Below are 14263 nucleotides of genomic sequence, written 5' to 3'. Positions count from 1 at the left end.
AAGAGTCAGTAGCGTGAGAAAAAGCAGCCTCTGGAGGATAAAATTCTGAATCAAATTAATTAAAACATCAGAGAAATCATGTATGAATCCAGAAATGTGTCCTAGGTAACTCTGCGTTTGCCCTGCATATTATCGAGTGTTCCGTTCCTCACATATGTGCACGCAAATGGGCACCAGACCAGAGAGATCTCGTCTAATGTCCAGAACAAAGAGGCATTCATTGGTGGATGAGTGGGTGAATGCATAGTTGATGTATGTTAATGAGACCGTGGTCCTCATTACAGTTTTGCCGTTAATTACCAGTGGGATACCAGCAAAACTACCGTACAGTTTCTGCTGCCTGCTATCCCGGTATTACTGTGATATTACGAGCGGCAAAGACACCAGTAACTTCCCATTCCATGGATTCCCATGGTACTCCATGGATGGGATCGCTGGAATTACCAGTACCAGTGATTCCGGCATTTACCGGTAAGTGCCTGAACTCCAGGCAGGTCTGGCCTTGCGGCAGTCCACTGCTCCCACCGGCAAACGTATGTTTCCTCGGTCCGAAAAAAATGGCGGTGCCGACATTCCCAGCATTTGTTCCTGTATTCTTTCCAGACAGGGAACTCATAATGAGCCACCAAGTGTCAAATGTAATCAAGAATGTATTACTTACAGTAATGCGCATCATCCAGCACGTTAATGCTTGCTTTCATCTTTCACATGGCAGCAGGATGCAGAGCAAGAGCGTCACTTACCTGTAACAATATTTTGCAGCTTGACGCTCAGAGAAGGACATTTCGGCGCAGCCGGTTCTGCGCGGGCCGATTTGCCGCAGCCAGTTCGGCGTAGGAGCCGGTTCGGCGCAGCAGCCCGTGCCGAACTTCCCGCATCGAAATTAAAGGATTCGAAGCTGCGTAATACTGCCCTTCCGCCCCTCTGCATGTCTTTCCTTCCTTACGACGTTACAGTGGCAAGCACTTTTATACACGTACTGCCATCAGATGATGTGTGCAGACAGCCGTCTACCGAAAGTCAACTTCAGCAACTGACTGAAATGCACAAATAGTAAAATAGCAAATATAGAAAGTAAAAGACAAAGAATGACTACACTACCAAGAATAAATAGTCGAGTGGCGTGGGAGTCACAGAGGTCATTAAGGACTGGAAGAGAAGGGGGGATCTGAGGGTAATAAATAGGGGGGCATTTACTCTACCCGTGCGGTAGGGAAAAGAGCTTTCCCCCTTGCATTACCAAAATCATGGAGAGGTTACCCAAATAATGCATAAGGAGTATTCCGAACAGCGATCCCCCAAAATGGAGCCGTTTATTTTTAGCTTTACCTGGGCCTATTGTTTGTGCCACTCGATCTGGTCATTAATCGGCCATTTATATTGAATCAATGAGGGCAAATACAGAATATGGTTGCAATAGTACCAAGTCATCTCTGTGCCCATCTCTAGTGCGATCATCAGCCAGGGTGTACCCTAAACTAGTGCGATCATCAGCCAGGGTGTACCCTAAGCTAGTACCCTAAATTAGTGCAATCATCAGCCAGGGTGTACCCTAAGCTAAAACCCAAGCAAGTGCGCTCATCCGCCAGGGTGTACCCGAAGCTAGTGCCCTAAACTAGTGCGATAATCAGCCAGGGTGTACCCTAAGCTAGTACCCTAAGCTAGTGCGATCATCAGCCAGGGTGTACCCTAAGCTAGTACCCTAAGCTAGTGCGATCATCAACCAGGATGTACCATAAACTAGTGCCCTAAGCTAGTGCGATCATCCGCCAGGGTTTACCCTAAGCTAGTGCCCTAAGCTAGTGCGATAATCAGCCAGGGTGTACCCTAAGCTAGTGCGATAATCAGCCAGGGTGTACCCTGAGATACTGCGATCATCAGCCAGGGTGTACCCTAAGCTAGTACCCTAAGCTAGTGCGATAATCAGCCTGGGTGTACCCTAAGCTAGTATCCTAAGCTAGTGCGATAATAAGCCTGGGTGTACCCTAAGCTAGTACCCTAAGCTAGTGCGATCATCAGCCAGGGTGTACCCTAAGCTAAAACCCAAGCTAGTGCGCTCATCCACCAGGGTGTACCCTAAGCTAGTGCCCTAAACTAGTGCGATAATCAGCCAGGGTGTACCCTAAGCTAGTACCCTAAGATAGTGCGATCATCAGCCAGGGTGTACCCTAAGCTAGTACCCTAAGCTAGTGCGATCATCAACCAGGATGTACTCTAAGCTAGTGCCCTAAGCTAGTGCGATCATCCGCCAGGGTGTACCCTAAGCTAGTGCCCTAAGCTAGTGCCCTAAGCTAGTGCGATAATCAGCCAGGGTGTACCCTGAGCTAGTGCGATCATCAGCCAGGGTGTACCCTAAGCTAGTACCCTAAGCTAGTGCGATAATCAGCCTGGGTGTACCCTAAGCTAGTACCCTAAGCTAGTGCGATCATCAGCCAGGGTGTACCCTAAGATAGTACCCTAAGCTAGTGTCAGGATTCGTCCATGGAAGCTGTGGAGCTCATGGCGTCTCCAATAATAGTATACTTCGGTCTAGTCCTCACCCAACATGGCGTCGCTGGGCTATAAGACGCAACCACGCCCCCTTTCCGGCGCGTTGTATCTGTGTTTCCTACAGACTCTTCAACGCTGCGAGCTACGGATCGTCCTTCCACAGTTCTTCTTAGAGTTCCCCGCTAAACCCTTGACTTCCGTTCACTCGGTCCTTCATATCTTGTATTCTTTCCCTTCTCGCCTGTGTTCCAGTTTCTGCCTTCCCCTGTTATTTTCTTCCTGTCCTGTCCGCTAGTTTTGCACATACCCGGTGTTTGCAGCGGTATTGTTTCTGTTTTCCTTCCTTGACCGCGGTACTGTTTTTCCCTTTTCATTTCGCAGCGCCGCGGCACTCCCGTTTTGTTTGCGGTCGCGGAGCTGTTTATTTTGGCGTCCGCGATCACGACTTGGGTACCTTCACTCTCTGGGTGCTGCCAGAGCTCTCGGTAAGTGGGAACTGTTCTATATATATTATTCCCTTCTTCATTCTTCCATCGAAGTCCAAGCTTCCTTATACTGTTATCCCGCATCTACACCGGAAGTAGCTCAGAAAAGACTCCGAAATCTCTACAGTCTTTGACTATCCATCTCAAGGAAGAAATACATCCTACCAGGGTTTTTTGTGCCTTTTTGGCTTTTTCCCTGCCATTGGAGGTTTGGCTCCTCGGGGTTCCCCTTGGGCAGGTGTTCCTTCCCTGTCAAGGTGGCCTCTGAGGGAGCCAGGCCTTATTTACGCGATAAGAAGAAGAAGACATCCCAAAGACAGTTGCCTGCCGAAGACAAGAAAGCTAGGAGAAGACCCACCACAGAAACCAAGGACAACATCTCAGAAGGGTCAGGTGAGGAGGAGGTTGGGAAAGGAGGTTACTCACCTGGTGAATGTGACAGAATACAACGCCTAAAGTCCCCCATGGCGTCCTTGGAGCAGTATCAGGAGTTGGTGGTGGCGATGCAGAACCTTATGGTTGAAGAACAGGCATTGAAAGCAGAGAATGTAGCTTTAAGACAGCAGGTAGTCCTGCACAGAGATGACCGGGGAGACCTACCCCCTATGGCCCTGTCGTTTGGGAAGTATGATGGGCATCCTGGAGGTCTTAAGGAGTTCTTGGATGCCTGCCAGGTGTATTTCGCATTCCGTCCCTATGCCTACCAGACAGCCCGGACCAGAGTGGGATTCATCATAGCTAACCTAACTGGTAACGCCCTGGCTTGGGCCACTCCGTTGGTCACAAATAATGACCTTGCGCTACAGGATTACGACCGCTTCATACAACTGTTCAAGGAGAGATTTGATCGCCCGGAGGTCCTGTACACTTCTTTTGAGGCCATTTTGGATGTGATACAGGGCACTACAGATGTCCAAACCTACTTATCCCGTTTTATCCGGCTTGCCACAAAGGCAGACTGGCCGGACTCTGCCAAACAGACAATATTCCGAAGAGGTCTTCATGAGGATATTAAGGACGAGCTGGCTCGGATTGCTCGCCCTTCGTCTTTCCATGAACTCACTACTATAGCCTTACAGATTGAATTCCGTCTTAGCCAACGATGAAAGGAAAGGAGAAGACCTCGTCAACTGACTACCCCACCTCTTTTCCAACCTTCCCGAGAAAACACCGAAAGGGATGAACCCATGCAGATCGGAACAACCAGGTGGCCTTTAACTCCAGAAGAACGAAGAAGACGTCGCGAAGCAGGACTGTGTATGTACTGTGGCTCTTCTAAACATCTACTTCGCAACTGTCCAGAAGTACCACCTCGTCGAAAGGAAAACTCCAGCCCCCGAACCTATGCAAGGGAGGTGTCGGGGATACCAGTTACAGCCCTTGCTTCATTACAAGACCAATAACAGGGGGCGAAGACAATAGACTCATGGTATTCAAGGTCCAACTCTGGATAACGAGTCCTGAGCCCATCGAGGTGTTGGCCATGCTGGACTGCGGGGCCGCAGGGAATTTTATTGACATAGACTGGGCCAGGAAGAACAAGGTGCCCGAGCGCCTCAAGAACAAACCTATTCCAGTGGAAGGAGTGGACGGTACTCCTCTGTCCTCAGGGCCCATAGTCAAGGAGTCCGTTCCCTTACGGATGAAGATGGAACAGCATACCGAAGACATGGTATTTGATATGATTAAGGCGGCACACTTTCCGTTGGTCATCGGAATTCCCTGGCTTCGAAGGCACAACCCTTCAATTGACTGGTACACTAACAAGGTATGTTTTGATTCGGATTATTGTCAGGTACATTGCATGGAGGTCCCTAACCTCCAGATTGGAGTAGAAGAGTTAAGCAATCCAATAAAGAAGACAGTATCTTCTATCCCACTCCAGTACCAGGAATACTCTGAAATCTTCAAGGATATACTGCCAAGAGTACTTCCTCCCCACAGGTCGGAAGATTGCGCCATCAACATCGAGCCTTCCTCTCAAGTACCGTTTGGTCGGATGTACCCTTTGTCTTTGCCTGAAAAGAAGGCTTTAAGAGATTACTTAGACGCTCACCTCCAGAACGGCCTTATCCAAGAATCCAGGTCATCTTGCGGAGCTTCACTGTTCTTTATACCAAAAAAGGACTCAGCAGAACTCAGACCCTGCATAGATTACCGGGGGCTTAATCAGGTAACGGTTAGAGACCGCTACCCCATGCCCTTGATAAGGGACGTGCTGGAAGCAGTTCAAGGAGCCCAATTCTATACCAAATTGGATCTCAGAGGAGCCTATCATCTCTTGAGGATCCGTAAGGGTGATGAGTGGAAGACTGCCTTTCGGACACCTTTAGGTCTCTTCGAATATAGGGTGATGCCGTTCGGGCTTGTAAACGCTCCCGCCATATTCCAGCGGTTTATGGACAGAATGTTTTCAGACTTATTGTTTGTGTCAGTAGTGGTTTACTTGGATGATATTTTGGTGTACTCACGCAGCCTTCCAGAACACAGGGATCAGGTCAAGGAGGTATTATTCCGTTTACAGGCCAACCACCTATTAGTCAAGCCAGAGAAGTGTACTTTTGAAGCCAGGTCAGTATCTTATCTGGGCTTTATTCTCTCTGCAGCAGGAGTACAGATGGACTCAAGTAAGATACATGCTATCCAAGACTGGAAGGAACCCCAAAATGTCAAGGAGATACAGAGATTCCTAGGGTTGGCGAACTTTTATAGACAATTAATTCCGAATTTTTCCCAGCTAGTACAACCCATCACTCATTTGCTTAAGAAGGACGTCAAGTTTTCATTTGATCAAGACCAGAGGGAGGCCTTCAGGTGTTTAAAGGAACATTTCTCTACAGCCCCTATTCTAGTCCAGCCAGATCAGAACCGACCCTTTGTCCTTGAGACCGATGCCTCAGCTGGAGCAGTAGGAGCAGTGCTGTTACAAGAGGCAGAGGACGGACTGGAACATCCAGTTGCCTACTATTCAAAGACGTTGTCTAGCAGTGAGCAGAACTACTCAGTCCTCGAAAAGGAACTGTTGGCCATGAAGCTAGCATGTCAAGAATGGCGCCATCTGCTGCAAGGGGCAAACCATAAGTTCCTTATTCGCACTGACCACAGGAATTTAAAGGTACTCCAACAAATGGAATGCACCAATTCCCGCCATGCCCGCTGGGCATATTATTTCTTACAGTTCGATTTTATTCTTACCTACATACCTGGTACCGAAAATCATGTTGCCGATGCCCTATCCCGAAGCCAAGGAGAAGAACCCACCAAGATCCAGGGTCATGAATTACTGCTTTCTAAGGCACTGAGAGTGTCCACCGTGATCCCTTTCTTGCATGAACTCATGGAGCAATATAAGGAGGAAGAAGCACTGCCTAGGTCAGTCATTCAAGACCCAAACGGTTTGTACTACCTAGGGAAGGCTCTCTATACCCCTTCTAAGACCCTGCAGAGCCAGATACTCAAGTGGTGCCATGACTCTCAGTTTTCGGGTCATCCTGGCATACGCAAGACACGGGATCTCATATGTCGACAATTTTGGTGGCCCACTCTCCGCAAGGACGTAGACAAATACGTCTCTTCGTGCCCGGTGTGTGCCAGTAGCAAAAGTCCTACAGGGAGGCCGATGGGCTTGCTACAACAGTCAAAAGTACCAGGAAGGGCTTGGGAACATATCTCCACAGACTTTATCGTGGAGCTACCCTTCTCAAAGGGAATGAATACCATCATGGTAACTATCGATTCCTTCAGCAAACTGGCACATTTTTCAGCCTTATCCCATCTACCATCGGCTCCAGAGATGGCAGCAGTATTCCTAAGGGACATTGTCAGACTACATGGCCTGCCTAGGACTATAGTCTCGGACAGAGGATCCCAATACACCTCAAGATTCTGGACCACCTTATGCCAACAGCTAGGCATCGACAGAGCGTTGTCATCAGGTTACCATCCGCAGAGCAATGGTCAGACCGAGAGGCTGAATTCTACTCTTGAACAGTACCTTCGATGTTTTTGCTCTAATAAGCAAGAAGATTGGGTTTCCTTTCTCCCTCAGGCGGAATTCGCCTATAACAATGCTCTTCATACATCCATCAAAATGAGCCCATTCCTCTGTACTTACGGGTACCATCCTAACCCCTTGCCATGGTTAGGTTTACCTTCCACCAGGACACCTGCTATTGATAGCTTGTTGGTGGAACTCCTAGAAGTTCAGAAGACGGCCAAAAGGGCCCTGGAGTCCAGCAGACAGATGCACAAGAAATGGGCAGACCGGAGGAGAGGTAGTAATCCGGCCTGGAAGCCCAACCAGTTAGTCTGGTTGTCCACAAGGTTTTTGCCAAAATGGGTCCATGCTGGCAAATTTGCACCACGATACATAGGGCCTTTCTCCATTCTCGCTCAGATTAACCCGGTGGCTTACAGACTTAAACTACCGGACAGACTCTGAAGGGTGCATCCAGTCTTCCATACCTCTTTGCTCAAAGAATACCAGACGGACCCGTATGCACGAAGACTGTCTAACAAGAAATCTTTACACCCACCTGTTCAAGAGGAGTATGAGGTGGCTTATCTGGTGGACTCACGATACCGTAAGGGAAGACTTCAATATCTGGTACACTGGAGGGGTTATCCTCCGGAAGAGAGAACGTGGGAACCTAGAGGTCATCTCCATGCTCCTAGGCTCATTCAACGTTTCCACCGCCTCCACCCGGGGAAACCCGGAGGGCCCCCGAAGGGAAAGGGGTATACTGTCAGGATTCGTCCATGGAAGCTGTGGAGCTCATGGCGTCTCCAATAATAGTATACTTCGGTCTAGTCCTCACTCAACATGGCGTCGCTGGGCTATAAGACGCAACCATGCCCCCTTTCCGGCGCGTTGTATCTGTGTTTCCTTCAGACTCTTCAACGCTGCGAGCTACGGATCGTCCTTCCACAGTTCTTCTTAGAGTTCCCCGCTAAACCCTTGACTTCCGTTCACTCGGTCCTTCATATCTTGTATTCTTTCCCTTCTCGCCTGTGTTCCAGTTTCTGCCTTCCCCTGTTATTTTCTTCCTGTCCTGTCCGCTAGTTTCGCACATACCCGGTGTTTGCAGCGGTATTGTTTCTGTTTTCCTTCCTTGACCGCGGTACTGTTTTTCCCTTTTCATTTCGCAGCGCCGCGGCACTCCCGTTTTGTTTGCGGTCGCGGAGCTGTTTATTTTGGCGTCCGCGATCACGACTTGGGTACCTTCACTCTCTGGGTGCTGCCAGAGCTCTCGGTAAGTGGGAACTGTTCTATATATATTATTCCCTTCTTCATTCTCCCATCGAAGTCCAAGCTTCCTTATACTGTTATCCCGCATCTACACCGGAAGTAGCTCAGAAAAGACTCCGAAATCTCTACAGTCTTTGACTATCCATCTCAAGGAAGAAATACATCCTACCAGGGTTTTTTGTGCCTTTTTGGCTTTTTCCCTGCCATTGGAGGTTTGGCTCCTCGGGGTTCCCCTTGGGCAGGTGTTCCTTCCCTGTCAAGGTGGCCTCTGAGGGAGCCAGGCCTTATTTACGCGATAAGAAGAAGAAGACATCCCAAAGACAGTTGCCTGCCGAAGACAAGAAAGCTAGGAGAAGACCCACCACAGAAACCAAGGACAACATCTCAGAAGGGTCAGGTGAGGAGGAGGTTGGGAAAGGAGGTTACTCACCTGGTGAATGTGACAGCTAGTGTGATCATCAGCCAGTGTGTACCCTAAACTAGTACCCTAAGCTAGTGGGATCATCAGCCAGTGTGTACCCTAAACTGGTACCCTAAGCTAGTGCAATCATCAGCCAGGGTGTACGCTGAGCTAGTGCGATAATCAGTCAGGGTGTACCCTAAGCTAGTACCCTATGCTAGTGCGATCATCCGCCAGGGTGTACCCTAAGCTAGTGCGATAATCAGCCAGGGTGTACCCTAAGCTAGTACCCTAAGCTAGTGTGATCATCAGCCAGTGTGTACGCTAAGCTAGTACCCTAAGCTAGAGCGATCATCAGCCAGGGTGTATCCTAAGCTAGTACCCTAAGCTAGTGCGATCATCAACCAGGGTGTACACTAAGCTAGTACCCTAAGCGAGAGCGATCATCAGCCAGGGTGTACCCTAAGCTAAAACCCAAGCTAGTGCGCTCATCCGCCAGGGTGTACCCTAAGCTAGTGCCCTGAACTAGTGCGATAATCAGCCAGGGTGTACCCTAAGCTAGTACCCTAAGCTAGTGCGATCATCAGCCAGGGTGTACCCTAAGCTAGTACCCTAAGCTAGTGCGATCATCAGCCAGGGTGTACCCTAAGCTAAAACCCAAGCTAGTGCGCTCATCAGCCAGGGTGTACCCTAAGCTAGTGCCCTAAACTAGTACGATAATCAGCCAGGGTGTACCCTAAGCTAGTACCCTAAGCTAGTGGGATCATTATCCAGGGTGTACCCTAAGCTAGTACCCTAAGCTAGTGCGATCATCAACCAGGATGTACCCTAAACTGGTGCCCTAAGCTAGTGCGATCATCCACCAGGGTGTACCCTAAGCTAGTGCCCTAAACTAGTGCGATAATCAGCCAGGGTGTACCCTGAGCTAGTGCGATCATCAGCCAGGGTGTACCCTAAGCTAGTACCCTAAGCTAGTGCGATAATCAGCCTGGGTGTACCCTAAACTAGTACCCTAAGCTAGTGCGATAATCAGCCTGGCTGTACCCTAAGCTAGTACCCTAAGCTAGTGCGATCATCAGCCAGGATGTACCCTAAGCTAGTACCCTAAGCTAGTGCGATCATCAGCCAGTGTGTACCCTAAGCTATTCCCTAAGCTAGTGGGATCATCAGCCAGTGTGTACCCTAAACTAGTACCCTAAGCTAGTGCAATCATCAGCCAGGGTGTACCCTGAGCTAGTGCGATAATCAGTCAGGGTGTACCCTAAGATAGTACCCTATGCTAGTGCGATCATCCGCCAGGGTGTACCCTAAGCTAGTGCGATAATCAGCCAGGGTGTACCCTAAGCTAGTACCCTAAGCTAGTGTGATCATCAGCCAGTGTGTACCCTAAGCTAGTACCCTAAACTAGTGCGATCATCAGCCAGGGTGTACCCTAAGCTAGTACCCTAAGCTAATGCGATCATCAGCCAGGGTGTCCCCTAAGCTAGTACCCTAAGTTAGTGCGATCATCAGCAAGGGTGTACCCTAAGCTAGTGCGATCATGCGCCAGGGTGTACCCTAAGCTAGTGTGATAATCAGCCAGGGTGTATCACAAGATAGTACCCTTAGCTAGTGCGATAATCAGCCAGGGTGTACCCTAAGCTAGTACCCTAAAATAATGCAATCATCAGACAGGGTGTACCCTAAGCTAGTGTGATCATCAGCCAGGGTGTACCCTAAGCTAGTGAGATAATCGGCCAGGGTGTACCCTAAGCTAGTACCCTAAGCTAGTGGGATCATCAGCCAGTGTGTACCCTAAGCTAGTGGGATCATCAGCCAGTGTGTACCCTAAGCTAGTACCCTAAACTAGTGCGATCATCAGCCAGGGTGTACCCTAAGCTAGCACCCTAAGCTAGTGCGATCATCAGCCAGGGTGTACCCTAAGCTAGTACCCTAAGCTAGTGCCCTAAACTAGTGCGATCATCCAGCAGGGTGTACCCTAAACTAGGACCCTAAGCTAGTGCAATCATCAGCCAGGGTGTACCCAAAACTAGTGCGATAATCAGCCAGAGTGTACCCTAAGCTAGTGTGATCATCAGCCAGTGTGTACCATAACCTAGTACCCTAAGCTAGTGCGATATTCAGCCATGGTGTACCCTAAGCTAGTACCCTGAGCTAGTGCGATCATCAGCCAGGGTGTACCCTAAGCTAGTACCCTGAGCTAGTACGATCATCAGCCAGGTTGTACCCTAAGCTAGTGCGATCATCAGCCAGGGTGTACCCTAAGCTAGTACCCTAAGCTAGTGCGATCATCAGGCAGGGTGTACCCTAAGCTAGTGCGATCATCAGCCAGGGTGTACCCTATGCTAGTACCCTAAACTAGTGCGATCATCAGCCAGGGTGTACCCTAAACTAGTACCCTAAGCTAGTGCAATCATCAGACAGGGTGTATTCTAAACTAGTGCGATAATCAGCCAGGGTGTACCCTAAGCTAGTACCCTATGGTAGTTTGACCATCCGCCAGGGTGAAACCTAAGCTAGTGCGATAATCAGCCAGGGTGTACCCTAAGCTAGTACCCTAATTTAGTGTGATCATCAGCCAGTGTGTACCCTAAGCTAGTACCCTAAGCTAGTGCGATCATCAGCCAGGGTGTACCCTAAGCTAGTACCCTAAGCTAGTGCGATCATCAGCCAGGGTGTACCCTAAGCTAGTACCCTAAGCGAGAGCGATCATCAGCCAGGGTGTACCCTAAGCTATTACCCTAAGCTAGTGCGATCATCAACCAGGGTATACCCTAAGCTAGTGCGATCATCAGCCAGGGTGTACCCTATGCTAGGACCCTAAGCTAGTGCGATCATCAGCCAGGGTGTACCCTAAGCTAGTACCCTAAGCTAGTGCGATAATCAGCCTGGGTGTACCCTAAGCTAGTGCGATAATCAGCCTGGGTGTACCCTAAGCTAGTGCGATAATCAGCCAGGGTGTACCCTAAGCTAGTACCCTAAGCGAGAGCGATCATCAGCCAGGGTGTACCCTAAGCTATTACCCTAAGCTAGTGCGATCATCAGCCAGGGTGTACCCTAAGCTAGTGCGATCATCAGCCAGTGTGTACCCTAAGCTAGTACCCTAAGCTAGTGGGATCATCAGCCAGTGTGTACCCTAAACTAGTACCCTAAACTAGTGCAATCATCAGCCAGGGTGTACCCTGAGCTAGTGCGATAATCAGTCAGGGTGTACCCTAAGCTAGTACCCTATGCTAGTGCGATCATCCGCCAGGGTGTACCCTAAGCTAGTGCCCTAAGCTAGTGTGATCATCAGCCAGTGTGTACCCTAAGCTAGTACCCTAAGCTAGAGCGATCATCAGCCAGGGTGTACCCTAAGCTAGTACCCTAAGCTAGTGCGATCATCAGCCAGGGTGTACCCTAAGCTAGTACCCTAAGCTAATGCGATCATCAGCCAGGGAGTACCCTAAGCTAGTACCCTAAGTTAGTGCGATCATCAGCTAGGGTGTACCCTAAGCTAGTGTGATCATGCGCCAGGGTGTACCCTAAGCTAGTGTGATAATCAGCCAGGGTGTACCCTAAGATAGTACCCTTAGCTAGTGTGATAATCAGCCAGGGTGTACCCTAAGCTAGTACCCTAAGCTAATGCAATCATCAGACAGGGTGTACCCTAAGCTAGTGTGATCATCAGCCAGGGTGTACCCTAAGCTAGTACCCTAAGCTAGTGCGATAATCAGCCAGGGTGTACCCTAAGCTAGTACCCTAAGCTAGTGTGATCATCAGCCAGTGTGTACCCTAAGCTAGTACCCTAAGCTAGTAGGATAATCAGCCAGTGTGTACCCTAAGCTAGTGGGATCATCAGCCAGTGTGTACCCTAAGCTAGTACCCTAAACTAGTGCGATCATCAGCCAGGGTGTACGCTAAGCTAGTGCAATCATCAGCCAGGGTGTACCCTAAGCTAGTACCCTAAGCTAGTGCCCTAAACTAGTGCGATCCTCCAGCAGGGTGTACCCTAAACTAGGACCCTAAGCTAGTGCAATCATCAGCCAGGGTGTACCCAAAACTAGTGCGATCATCAGCCAGGTTGTACCCTAAGCTAGTGCGATCATCAGCCAGTGTGTACCCTAAGCTAGTACCCTAAGCTAGTGCGATCATCAGCCAGGGTGTATCGTAAGCTAGTACCCTAAGCTAGTGCGATCATCAACCAGGGTGTACCCTAAGCTAGTGCGATCATCAGGCAGGGTGTACCCTAAGCTAGTGCGATCATCAGCCAGGGTGTACCCTATGCTAGTACCCTAAGCTAGTGCGATCATCAGCCAGGGTGTACCCTAAGCTAGTACTCTAAGCTAGTGCGATAATCAGCCTAGGTGTACCCTAAGCTAGTACCCTAAGCTAGTGCGATCATCAGCCAGGGTGTACCCTAAGCTAGTACCCTAAGCTAGTGCGATCATCAGCCAGTGTGTACCCTAAGCTAGTACCCTAAACTAGTGGGATCATCAGCCAGTGTGTACCCTAAACTAGTACCCTAAGCTAATGCAATCATCAGCCAGGGTGTACCCTGAGCTAGTGCGATAATCAGTCAGGGTGTACCCTAAGCTAGTACCCTGAGCTAGTGCGATCATCCGCCAGGGTGTACCCTAAGCTAGTGCGATAATCAGCCAGGGTGTACCCTAAGCTAGTACCCTAAGCTAGTGTGATCATCAGCCAGTGTGTACCCTAAGCTAGTACCCTAAGCTAGAGCGATCATCAGCCAGGGTGTACCCTAAGCTAGTACCCTAAACTAGTGCGATCATCAGCCAGGGTGTACCCTAAGCTAGTACCCTAAGCTAATGCGATCATCAGCCAGGGTGTACCCTAAGCTAGTACCCTAAGTTAGTGCGATCATCAGCCAGGGTGTACCCTAAGCTAGTGCGATCATGCGCCAGGGTGTACCCTAAGCTAGTGTGATAATCAGCCAGGGTGTACCCTAAGATAGTACCCTTAGCTAGTGCGATAATCAGCCAGGGTGTACCCTAAACTAGTACCCTAAGCTATGGCAATTATCAGACAGGGTGTACCCTAAGCTAGTGTGATCATCAGCCAGGGTGTACCCTAAGATAGTACCCTAAGCTAGTGCGATAATCGGCCAGGGTGTACCCTAAGCTAGTACTCTAAGCTAGTGTGATCATCAGCCAGTGTGTACCCTAAGCTAGTACCCTAAGCTAGTGGGATCATCAGCCAGGGTGCACCCTAAGCTAGCACCCTAAGCTAGTGCGATCATCAGCCAGGGTCTACCCTAAGCTAGTGCCCTAAACTAGTGCAATCATCAGCCAGGGTATACCCAAAACTAGTGCGATAATCAGCCAGAGTGTACCCTAAGCTAGTGTGATCATCAGCCAGTGTGTACCATAACCTAGTACCCTAAGCTAGAGCGATCATCAGCCATGGTGTACCCTAAACTAGTACCCTGAGCTAGTGCGATCATCAGCCAGGTTGTACCCTAAGCTAGTACCCTGAGCTAGTACGATCATCAGCCAGGTTGGACCCTAAGCTAGTGCGATCATCAGCCAGGGTGTACCCTAAGCTAGTACCCTAAACTAGTGCGATCATCAGGCAGGGTGTACCCTAAGCTAGTGCGATCATCAGCCAGGGTGTAACCTATGCTAGTACCATAAACTAGTG

The sequence above is a fragment of the Ambystoma mexicanum genome, chromosome 7q (genome assembly GCF_040938575.1).
Source record: "Ambystoma mexicanum isolate Mex_15411 chromosome 7q, UKY_AmexF1_1, whole genome shotgun sequence".
Lineage (NCBI taxonomy): Eukaryota > Metazoa > Chordata > Amphibia > Caudata > Ambystomatidae > Ambystoma > Ambystoma mexicanum.
This window is presented reverse-complemented; position numbering follows the sequence as displayed.